Raw genomic sequence first — 13,072 nt, 5'->3', positions numbered from 1 at the left:
CAAAGCACTGTACTAAGCATTTGGGAGAGTATAATGTAGGAGACTCATTTCCTGCCCACAACAAGCTTACAGTCTAGAAGGAAATAAGGAAAATGAATCTGTACTAAACAGGTATTTTGTGTCTTCAAATGGGTGGATTTCTGTTTTTCAGGTTCTTATTCCTTCTATGGGCCACTAAAATAGAGGCCATATTCACAGCTTTTTCCTGAGAAATACTTTTTTGCAAGATAGAAATATCTTCATTAGGTGTATCTGAGGGGGAGCTAGAATACTAATGGTTTTACTTGTATCTTAACGGCACTGGCATAATCAGACTCCCAGAGAAGCTACTGAGAAGGTACAGTTTCTTGCAATTGATACTAGAATGGGCTGGAACAGACAAAACCAATTTATACTGGGTTTAATTCTTCCGTGTGCTGCTGGGTTGGCTTGGATTCTTTGTAATTACCTGCTGCCCCTTGTCTGAAGCCATATACCTGAATTTGGGAGACTATCTGATTGCCTTCAGGTGGCAAAAAGTGGTAAAGGAAAAATATAGAAATTCTCTTTTAACTTGGGGAGATCAAGGATGCTGGAGGTAGCTTGGATGTGGACTAATGGTTTGTGCATCTGCCAATGTTGATTTTGTTTGCACAGCTCCATCTTTAATAATAATAATGATGATGGCATTTCTTAAGCACTTACTATGTGCCAAACACTGTTCTAAGAACTAATGCTAGTTGTATGTTAAGAGGCTTTTCCTATTGCAACTGGGGGCAAAATTAATATTTTCTATTGAATCTTCTTTCCCCAAATAGGGTCTTTAATAATAATAATAATAATAATGGTATTTGTTAAGCACTTACTATGTGCAAAGCACCGTTCTAAGCACTGGGGGCATAGAAGGTGATCGAGTTGTCTCACGTGGAGCTCACAATCTTAATCCCCATTTTACAGATGAGGTAACTGAGGCACAGAGAAGTTAAGTGACTTGTCCAAAGTCATACAGCTGACAAATGGCAGAGCCGGGATTTGAACCCATGACCTCTGACTCCAAAGCCCATGCTCTTTCCACTGAGCAATGCTGCTTCTCTTTACTGGCCAGACCTGCTCATTGGATGGCACATATCATGGTACTTATGGAACATTATATCTTTGGGGTAAACTAATAGTAACTTCATTCATTCACTTGCATTTATTGAGAGCTTACTATATGCAGAGCACTGTACTAAGCACTTGGGAGAGTACACTATAACAATAAACGGACATTTTCTCTTGTCCACAATGAGCTTTCAGTATAGAGTGGGAGACAGACATTGCTATAAATAAATACATTACGGATATGCACATAATAATAATAATAATAATAATGGCATTTATTAAGTGCTTAGCATGTGCAAAGCACTGTTCTAAGCACTGGAGAGGTTACAAGGTGATCAGGTTGCCCCATGTAGGGCTCACAGTCTTAATCCCCATTTTACAGATGAGGTAATTGAGGCACACAGAAGTTAAGTGACTTGCCCGAAGTCACACAGCTGACAATTGGCAGAGCCTGGATTTGAACCCATGACCTCTGACTCTAAAGCCCATGCTCTTTCCACTGAGCCTGGGGCTTGGAGGGGGAATGAAGAAAGGGTGCAAGTCAGGTCAGTAAAAACAATAATACTTGTGCGTTATGTTAAGTGCTTTACTCTGTGTCAAGCACTGTTCTAAGCACTGGGGTAGATACCAGGTAATCAGCTTTGACATAGTCCCTGTCCTACAGGAGGTTCCCAATCTAAGTAGGCAGAAGAACAGGTATTGCATCCCCATTTTACAGAGGAGGATACTGAGACACAGATAAATTTAGTGACTTGTCCAAGGTCACACAGCAGACAAGTGACAGTGCTAGAATTAAAACTCAGATCCTCTGACTCCCAGTGCTTTGCACATAGTAAGCGCTTAACAAATGCCATTATTATTATTATTATTATTATTTTACTTTAGGCCATACTGCTTCTCAATTGTACTTCTGTTCAGTTGTATCATTCTTTCATTCAGTTGTATTTATCGAGTGCTTACTGCATGCAGAGCACTGTACTAAGTGCTTGGAAAGTATAATTCGGCAACAGAGACAATCACTACCCAGCAACGGGCTCGCAGTCTCAGCATGTATCCCAAATCCTTCCTTGACTCCTCTTTTGCCTTATAATAATAATAATGGCATTTGTTAAACGCTTACTATGTGCAAAGCACTGTTCTAAGAGCTGGGGGGAATACAAGGTGATCAGGTTGTCCCACGCGGGGCTCACAGTCTTCATCTCCATTTTACAGATGAAGGAACTGAGGCCCAGAGAAGTGAAGTGACTTGTCCAAAGTTACACAGCTGACAATTGGCAGAGCCGGGACTTGAACCCATGACCTCTGACTCCCAACCCCGGGCTCTTTCCACTGAGCCACGCTGCTTCTCCTTTGTAGGTTCATCCTTTGGGTTGGTCCTAGACATTCCTGCTAATCCTCCTTCTTTCCTCAATTCTTGAATTCCTTCCTTTCCTATTCACATTATGAAATTGGAAATGAACTTCTCTTAAGGTGACATCCAATATGCACAACTTCTACCAAGATTTCTTCTAAATGAGAGGTATTTCTGAGTTCTAATGGCAAACTTTCACTGTCTGAATTCCTAGAAAAAAAATCGGCATGTGATTGGAAGTGAACTTGCCTCCTCCCGTAGTCAAAGGCTGTCATTTGTGGGTTGCGTAGCAAAGAAGAAATATGTATTTTAAAGTTATAATAATAATAATAATAATAATGGCATTTGTTAAGCGCTTACTATGTGCAGAGCACTGTTCTAAGCGCTGGGGGTGGATACAAGGTGATCAAGTTGTCCCACATGGGGCTCACGGTCTTAATCCCCATTCTACAGATGAGGTAACTGAGGCTAAGAGAAGTTAAGTGACTTGCCCAAGGTCACACAGCAGACATGTGGCAGAGCGGAGATTCGAACCCATGACCTCTGACTCCAAAGCCCGTGCTCTTCTCCCCTGAGCCACGCTGCTCCAGCTTGGGACTTGGGACTTTCTTGTAGCCAAAAAATATTTGGGGATTTCATTGATATAGTAATATTTGGGACCAGTTAAAGAAGAAGTAATTTTACTTGTCTAAAAAATATTTATTTTTAAAACATGAAGTTTGATTCTAAAATACAGCACAGACATTTCTCTTCCTCTTTTTGACGAAAAATACTTCATGTCTAAAATTTAACACATTTGCTTTAATGAGCAGTGAAAATGCATTTATTACATAAAGGAAAGGACCTCAACATCAAAATATTTTATTGATTACCACTTTCTCCTGGGAACAGATAAGGAATAAAATATGAAAAGTAATGCAGCAGATTATATTTAAAGCCGGCATGGGTTTAGTCTACGAAGATCTCTAATCTAAGCACTTCTGCAATATTATCTTTGCTTCCATTAGAGGGCAGGATGGAAGTTTCAAAAATATTCTCTCTTCCTGTAACTAATACAGAGGTTGGATGCATTTTGATACTCATGTGTTGTGAAGTAATCGTATTTGAGTATTTTGCAAAACAAAAAAAAGGGTATGTAGTTGCTAACACAGTTTAAATTCATACATTTATCTATCCCTGGGTTTTTTTACGTTTCCAAAAATGCAAATATGTTTCCCATTATCTTCTCTTGAATGTATTTTTTCCACTGTGGAAAGCATACCATATGCTTTGTGTACAAAATGCCACTACGAGTTCTAATGTACTGCAGGGGTGTATTTATGATTTCTCATTGCTTAAGGAAGGAAAGAAATAAAAGAAAATAGGATGGTGAAACTAAGCATTCTGTTCTGACAGGAAAGTATTTTAAATTGCTAATGAAGCTTTACTCAGTTTTACTAGCTACACTAGCAGTTAGCAGTTTAGCGATTTGCAATATGATTCTACCCATATACAGAATGATAATATAGGAAAGAACCACAAATAGATTCATTAGATGTTGTTGAAAAGAAAAGAAAAAGGGCACAATCCTGTTTATACATCCAACATGAAGCTGATACATATATCAGCTACTATGCTATTATTTAGGTTTATATATATAAATATATACATATATTTATATATATATATAATCTAAATCTAAATCTAAATATATACATATATATATACATATATATATATATATATATATATAAATCTAAATAGTAGCACAGTATGCAGAAACTGCAATATTCCTGTCTTGCTATATAGCATCAGCATGTCTCTATTGGGAATTGGGGTCCAATTTCAAGTTTTCCCATGTAAGCAAAATGTGGATAATTGTACGAGACATACAAAGAAACAACAGAAATGGTTTAGGCTGAATAGCATAACCTATGAGGAATACCAAAAGTAACTGGGATTAATCCACTATAGAGGGAAAGTTGAAGAAGATTTTCAAAGCATCTTCGATGATATAAAGGGATTTTGTGGTGGTGACTGACATGTAATGTTCCACTCAAATTCTATAGTTTCACTGCTTTAGTAGAAACAGAATAGAACTGGGTTAGCAGGAGGGATATAGATGGAATACTAGAAGGAATTCTTTTTCTTAACTAATAAGGATTGTAAACTTCTAAAATACTCGGGAAGTTGTTTTAAAACAACAGATGCTAATTATATACAATACAATCTTTTTAAAAAATTATTTTATAATGAAGATGTTTTTGCTATAGGTAAGCTTATTTTATAGGGTTGGGTGGGGGTTGGTGGAGGGTGGGGCGGTGGTGTGTTACCAGTCCTGGCAGGTAGAAGGTCAATTTCACCCTACAATTATCTGTTCTTTCGGATGCCATCTGGAAGTCAGAGCAATAAAATGCTTTCAGAGCCTCCTGAACAAATATCTGTTTGCTCAACTGGAATCCCTTCTCTTCCACTTGATAAGACAGCATGCAATATTTACACCCTAAGCTGTCCTGAGTATAATAGCGATAATGAAAATTATATTGGGGAAATTTAATTGGAAAGTTGGTGTTTTGTCTTTGAAATTGAATTTTGGGGGCATTTATGTAATTAAGAATCACATTTTAATAATGATGGCATTTGTTAAGCACTTACTATGTGAGAGAATTATCTCTTACTTTCATACCAGAACAGTAGCGTGAGAATGTTCAATTTTATCTGTTCACAATGAATAGTGACTATCAAATTGCCAATGAAAATGGTAATAAAAGTTTTGTTAGGATTGGATGATTTGGAGTTAAGAAAAGTATTTTGTGCCTCATTTTTATTTTTTCAGGCTTTTAAGATTCCTGTAATCCAGCTTCTCTCTCTTTAAAAAAAAATATGGTACTTATTAAGAGCTTACTATGTGCCTGACACGGTACCAAGAGCTGGGTAAATAACAAGATAATCAGGTAGGTTACAATCCATATCCCATATGAGAATGTCTTAATTACCATTTTACAGATGAGGTAACAGAAGCACAGAGAAGCTAAGTGACTTGCCCAGGGTCACACAGCAGACAAGTGGCGGAGGCGGGATTAGAACTCATGTTGTTCTGGCTCCCAGGCTTTATCTATTAGGCCATGAAATTTCTCCTACTGGAATCTGCTAAAGGACAATGCCGGAGGGAAGGGATGCTGAGGCCTCCTGCTCCTCACCCACACAACAGAGGCCTAGGATAGCATGAGAAGGAAGGATCTCTGACCACCCCAAGCCCCCTCTGCAAGTCAGGGACTAAGGCCAAACCAAGGGGGGGACCAAGCCCACTCTCAGTCCCCCCCTTCAAGCCAGAGACTTATGACGGAGCAAAGGAAAGGGTCACCCTCCTCCCTTCCCCACCCACTAGAGCCCTGGGACTGTCCCGGATGCAATCAATCAATTGATCGTATTTATTGTGTCCTTAGTAATACTAATAATAATTGTGGTATTTTTTAAGCATTTACTATGTGCCAAGCTCTGTACTAAGCGCTGGGGTAGATAGGAGATAAGCAGATTGGACACAGTCCTGTCCCACATAGGGCTCCCAGTCTCAACCCCCATTTTACAGATGAGGTGACTGGAGCACAGAGAAGTGACTTGCCCAAGGTAGCACAGCAGATCAATCAATCAATCAATCATATTTATTGAGCGCTTATTGTGTGCAGAGCACTGTACTAAGCTCTTGGGAAGTACAAGTTGGCAACATACAGAGACAGTCCCTACCCAACAGTGGGCTCACGGTCTAGAAGGGGGAGACAGAGAACAAAACCAAACATATTAACAAAATAAAATAAATAGAATAGATATGTACAAGTAAAATAAACAAAAGGAGTAATAAATATGTACAAACATATATACATATATACAGGTGCTGTGGGAGGGGAAGGAGGTAAGACGGGGGGGATGGAGAGGGGAACGAGGGGGAGAGGAAGGAGGGGGCTCAGTCTGGGAAGGCCTCCTGGAGGAGGTGAGCAGATAAGTGGCAGGGCGGGGATTAGGTCCTTCTGACTTCCAGCCCTGTGGTCTCTCCACTAGGCCACGCAGAGCACTGTGCTAAGCGCTTGGAAGAGTACAGTATAATAATATTACAGACATATTCCCTGCCCCTAGCAGGCTCACAGTCTAGAGAAAGAGATCCTGGCCCCCTGCCACACCCCCTCAGTGAACTGGGGGCCTAGCGCTGCATCAGGGGAGGGGACCACCCTGGCCCCCGGAGTGCACTGAGCAGAAAACAGCATGTTAACATTAGCTGCTGATTCACAACTAAGGACTTGTTAGGGCTCGTAAATTCACTCTGGATAGCTACTACACTGACAGGCTAATATTTCCCCATTAGCAGCTAATGACGTGTTAACATGTGCCCATTCACCCTGGGGATTTCCCTAGCCTGGGAGCTGCTGGGAGAGTCCCCATCTACTAGAGGAATTAGAGGTCCCTGGGCTCTCTGGATCAGCCCCTATCCCATGTCTCCCAGTCCCTTCATTCTGGTCTTCCCACCCCACTCATTCCCCTCCCTACTCCTTATCCCACTCCATCCCTGTTATCCTATCCCAGGGCCTTCCCTCATCCCCCTCCCCCAACACCAGCCCCTGCTGGCTCCCTCCCAATCGGATCTTTCCTTTCCCTCTCTGTCTCTACACCCAGCACGGTTACCCCACAGCCTCAACCGTGTGTGGCCTTTGGGACCGCTGCTACATCGTGGGAAAGCTTCCCTTTATCCTTGACCTATTCATGACATAGTCACCGCTCTGCCTCTCCATGACTGAGACCTGACTTACCCCAGATGACACTGTCTTCCCTGCTGCTGTTGCAGTGGGATGATAAATGATGATGATGGTATTTGTTAAGTGCTTGCTATTTTACTATTTGCCAAGCACTGTTCTAAAGCACTGGGGTAGATACAGGTAATCAGGTTGCCCCACATGAGGCTCACAGTCTCAATCCTCATTTTACAGATGAGGTTATTGAGGCACAGAGAAGTTAAATGGCTTGCCCAAGGTCACACAGTAGACAAGTGGCAGAGCTGGGATTAGAACCTACGTCATCTGACTCCTAAACCCATGCTCTTTCCACTAAGCCATGCTGCTTCTCCAAGTGGGAGATGGGAAGGAATCAACTTCTCCCACTCCCCAAAACTCACTGGGAAAAGTAAAAGGGTGAGCTTCTTTCTCACTCCCTAATGCCACTTTCACACCATTCGTTCATTCAGCTGTATTTATTGAGCGTTTTTTTGTGTGCAGGGCACAAGAGAAGAGGAAAGGAGGGCTTATTCAGGGAAGGCCTCCTGGTGAAGAGTTGCCTTCAATAAGATGTTGAAGATGGGGAGAATAATTGCAGGTCAGATATAAGGAGGGAGGGCATCCCAGGCCAGAGGCAGGATGTGGGGGTAGGTCGGTTGTGAGATAGACGAGATCGAGGTACAGTGAGAAGGTTAGCATTAGAGGAGTTAAGTGTGCTGGCTGGGTTGTAGTAGGAGAGTAATAATAGTAATAATTATGATATTTGTTAAGCGCTTACTATGTGCTAGGCATTGTACATGAGAAGCAGTGTGGCTCAGTGGAAAGAGCCCGGGTTTGGGAGTCAGAGGTTGTGGGTTCTAATCCCAACTCCACCACTTGTCAGCTGTGTGACTTTGGGCAAGTCACTTCACTTCTCAGGGCCTCAGTTCCCTCATCTGGAAAATGGGGATTGAGACTGTGAGCCCCACGTGTGACAACCTGATTACCCTGTCCCTACTCCAGCGCTTAGAACAGTGCTCGGCACATAGTAAGAGCTTAACAAATACCATCATTATTATTATTATTATTACTAAGAACAGTGAGGTGAGGTAAGAGGGGTCAAGGTGACCAAGTGCTTTAAAGACAATGGAGGGAAGTTTCTGCTTGATGTAGAGGGGGATAGGGAACCACTGGGGTTTCTTGAGGAGTGGGGAAACATGGTCTGAACATTTTTGTAGAAAACTGATCCGGGCAGCAGAGTGATGTCAGGACTGGAATGGGGAGAGACAGGAGGCAGGGAGGTCAGCAAGGAAGCTAATACAGTAATCAAGGTGGGCTAGGATTCCCAATGCTCTTTCCAGCTGTTACAGATGTTTAACTCCCTCCGCAAGCCTCCTGTCGCCACATCCTTCAGTGACCTGGCCACATACTTTATTGACAAAATTGAAATCATCAGAGGTGATCTCCCTAACATTTTCCCTGTTCCACTCCAGTTCCTCCCTCTCCTGCACTCTCTTTGATTCTCCCAATATTCCCAGCAATATCTCAAGGATATATCTCTTGCCTCCTCTCAAAATCTACCCTCTCTGCCTGTGCCTCTCACCCCATCCCTTTGTACATTTCCATCTTCTTCCCTCCCTGACTGGCATCTTCAACTTTTAATTTTTCCAATGCCATCTGTTCAAACACATTCATGTATCCACTAACCAAAAGAAAAAAAAAATCCTCCCCTAATCCCTGAGCTCCTCACAGTTATCACCCCATCTTCCTTCTACAAATCCTCTCCAAACTCCTGAGTTGTTTACACCCTCAGTCTCCTTTTTCTTTCATCCAATTCTCTCCTTGATCCCTTCCAAACTGATTTCCACCCCCCTTCACTTGTAAGGAACAGCCATCTCGAAGATCACCAATGACCTTCTTCTTGCCAAATTTAATGGCCTCTATCATCTAATCCTCTTAGACCTCTCAGCTGCCTTCAACACTGTGTACTACCCACTTCTTGAAATGTTATCCAACCTCGGCTTCACTGACACTCTCCTACCCTGGTTCTCCTTCTTTCTCTTGGACTGGTCCTTCTCAGTTTCTTTTGCAGGCTCTTCCCTCTGCCTCTCACCCTCTGAGAGTGGGGGTCCCTCAAGGCTTGATTCTGGGTCCCATTCTATCCTCCATCTACACCCATTCCCTGAGAACTCATGAGCTCTCACGGCTTTAACTATCACATTTACACAGATGAAGATCCGCCCTTCCCTCTCCATCCAAACCGCTACCTTACTGGTTCAATCTCTCATCCTATCCCGACTGGATTACTGCATCAGCCTCCTTTCTGATCTCCCATCCTCCTGTCTCTCTTTGCTTCAGTCTATACTTCACTCTGCTGCCTGGATTATTTTTGTACAGAAATGCTCTGGGAATATCACTCCCCTCCTCAAAAATCTCCAGTGGTTGCCTGTCAACCTATGAATCAGGCAAAAACTCCTCACTCTCAGCTTCAAGGCTCTCCATCATATCACCCCCTCCTACCTCACCTCCCTTCTCTCCTTCTACAGCCCAGCCCGCAGCCCGGCCCACATCCTTTCCCTGGCCTGGAATGCTCTCCCTCCACACATCTGCCAAACTAGCTTTCTTTCTCCCTTCAAAGCCCTACTGAGAGCTCACCTCCTCCAAGAGGCCTTCCCTCACTGAGCCCCCCTTTTCCTCTCCTCCTCCCCTCCCCATCGCCCTCCCACCCCTTCCCCCTCCCCAAAGCACTTGTATATATTTGTACATATTTATTAATTTATTTATTTTACTTGTACATATTTACTACTCTATTTTATTAATGATGTGCATATAGATATAATTCCATTTATTCTGATGGGTTTGACACCTGTCTACTTGTTTTATTTTGTTGTCAGTCTCCCCCTTCTAGACTTTGAGCCCATTTTTGGGTAGGGACCGTCTCTCTATGTTGCTGACTTCCCAAACACTTAGTACAGTGCTCTCCACACAGTAAGCACTCAATAAATACAACTGAATGAATGATTCCCCAATTTATTTCTCCAGCCCTGACATCTCTCCTTCTCTGCAGTTAACATTCTCTGTTGCTTTCACAACACCTCTTAACATGTCCAAAACAGAACTTATTTTGTCATCTAAACTCTATCCTCCCCTGACTTTCCCTTCAATGTAGACAATATCACTGGCCTCCCTATTTCACAAGTCCAAACCTTGATGTTATCCTCAACCCATCTCTCTCATACAAGCCACATATAGAATCTGTCACCAAATCCTGTCACTTCAACCCCCTTAGCTATTTGCTTACTATGTGGAATGATGTTTGGTTTCACATTTTCTTTGTACACTAGGTAAGTAATAAGTAATAGGTAATAGATTAGTAATAGTGATGTGGGATTCAGTGTTGTGTAGACATACTATTAAACTTCACTTTAGTTATGTAAATTGATAGAAAAAGTTTAATACAGATGAATATGGCAAATAAAGAAAATTGATCATAAAATAATACAAGCAAGGATCAAAATGCATTTTCAAAATAGGGATTTAAATGCAGTGAAACATTTTGTTCAAACAAAAGCTAAGAGCAAATCATGTGAGTGAAACATACATGGGGGTTATCTTGCAAGGCATCGGTCCTCTCCAAAATCGTCCAACTCTTCTGAAGTGACACCTCCACTAAGAAAACTTCTCCGATTTAATCTATCATCTTCCTCCTAGTCGGTAGGGAATGAATGCCTTTACTAAGTCTGTGGTATTGTACTCACCCAGCACTTACTACAGAGCTATGTACTCAGTAAGCACTCAATAAAAAATTATGATTGATTGATTCGCATCTTCTATCCCCAATTTGGCACTTCTTCATCATCTAAACACTTGGATCCTCTTTTTCTCCCTGGCTCTCCATAACACTTACATAGATTTCTTCACATTCAATTGCTCTTTCCTACCTGTAATTAATCTGTCTTTCCCGTTCTCAAGCACTTAGTATATACACCCTATAATAATAATAATAATGGTATTTGTTCAGTGCTTACTATGTGCAAAACACTGTTCTAAGCGGTGGGGAGGTTACAAAGTGATCGGGTTGTCCCACGGGGGGCTCACAGTTTTAATCCCCATTTTGCAGATGAGGGAACTGAGGCTCAGAGAAGTTAAGTGACTTGCCCAAAGTCACACAGCTGACAGTTGGCGGAGCTGGGATTTGAACGCATTACCTCTGATTCCAAAGCCCGTGCTGTTTCCACTGAGCCACACTGCTTCTCTAATCAATTTTCTTGATTTGCCATATTGCTCTGTATTAATTTTTTTTCTGTCATCACTAGATACCAATAACTACTACTGATGGATTGATTGAATTTCTGGCATCTTTCATATTATTCACATTATTTCTGACTTGCCACGTGATTGTCATGGAGTTTATAAAATGATTAATTGATGTTTTATATTTTTCATGATATACTCAAGTTTTATAATTTCAGCATTATGTTTTTCTCCCTATTAGCTTTGAAAACTAAATATTGCATTTGTCCCTTTATAACATTAGAGTTCTGTTTCACTTTTCCATGTATTCTCCGAGGGGGCTGGTAATGGTCTTGTGATAATTTATGCAAAAACAATATCCTCAAATATCCCAGGGCCCATTGAAACCTTCAGATTTAAGGGAAAAAAAATTACTTGAATCATTTAATAGAATTCTAAAAGAATTATTTTATGTAACAAGACAGATGTTCCTGTATGCACCGGATGGATTGATTTGTGAACTATATATATATATATAATTTATATTCTATTATAAATTTAATAGAACTGCCCATGAGTTTATTCATTTTGAAGCTGCACTGTTTATACCAAAATTCTTATTTAGTTGCCTCACCTCTTCCTAATTTACACATAATAACATCCACAGCAACTAAACAAAAAGCTCTGGAATTACATTTAGAACAATTATCTTTCAGCCAGCTCTTTGAATAATACCTTCTACGCAGCTATAAACCTCAAACACCTATTACGGCTTGAGGTCTGGTGCACCCACTGAAACTGATTATATCAGTTTCCAAAGGCTAGTCATATAATCACTTAAGAATACTCAGGGGGTAAGAATATGGAATTTTTTACCACCTAAATTTGTACAAGCATTAAATATCAGCAGGTTCTACAGGGGTTTGGGTAAATATTTGGAGAGGAGTTCATAATAGGTTACTAGAGAGGAAATTGAGATATGTAGAGCAAAATGGTTAGGGATCTAAGATTAATACATCCCTAAACATTTGAATGGATTTTAGGAATCAACCATGAATTGTATGTTTCCTCCCAGCATCTCATTCATTCATTCAGTTGTATTTATTGAGCACTTACTGTGTGCAGAGCACTGTACTAAGTGCTTGGGAAGTACAAGCTGGCAACATATAGAGACGGTCCCAACAATGGGCTCACAGTCTGTCAAAGACAGAGTAGTGGACTGAATGGACCACAAAAGTTTCAACGGCGATATTTATGTACTTACCACCTCAGAAGAGCATCCAGCTGTTCTTTCTTAGGGAGTCTTGGATGCTGAAGTGAAATTGGAGCAAGGAAATGTTAACAGACATGACCATCACAACTAAAGGCAGTCTTTGTGAGGGTGTAGTGTGTTGGGACTATGGCTGCCACTGGGACCTTTTCAGCCACACATTTGAGGGAGGATTTCACTGTCCGTGCAATCTTCGAGTAAGTGCAGTTCATATGGTCAGAAATTCTGTAATGCAGAGGTTGTGTTAATAAAAAACCTCCAGTTAAGGAGATTTTTCTGGGATAGTTTGATGAGTCACCTCCTCCAGGAGGCCTTCCCAGACTGAGCCCCTTCCTTCCTCTCCCCCTCGTCCCCCTCTCCATCCCCCCTTCTTACCTCCTTCCCTTCCCCTCAGCACCTGTATATATGTATATATGTTTG

This window comes from Tachyglossus aculeatus, chromosome 14 (genome assembly GCF_015852505.1).
Source record: "Tachyglossus aculeatus isolate mTacAcu1 chromosome 14, mTacAcu1.pri, whole genome shotgun sequence".
Classification (NCBI taxonomy): Eukaryota; Metazoa; Chordata; class Mammalia; order Monotremata; family Tachyglossidae; genus Tachyglossus; species Tachyglossus aculeatus.
This window is presented reverse-complemented; position numbering follows the sequence as displayed.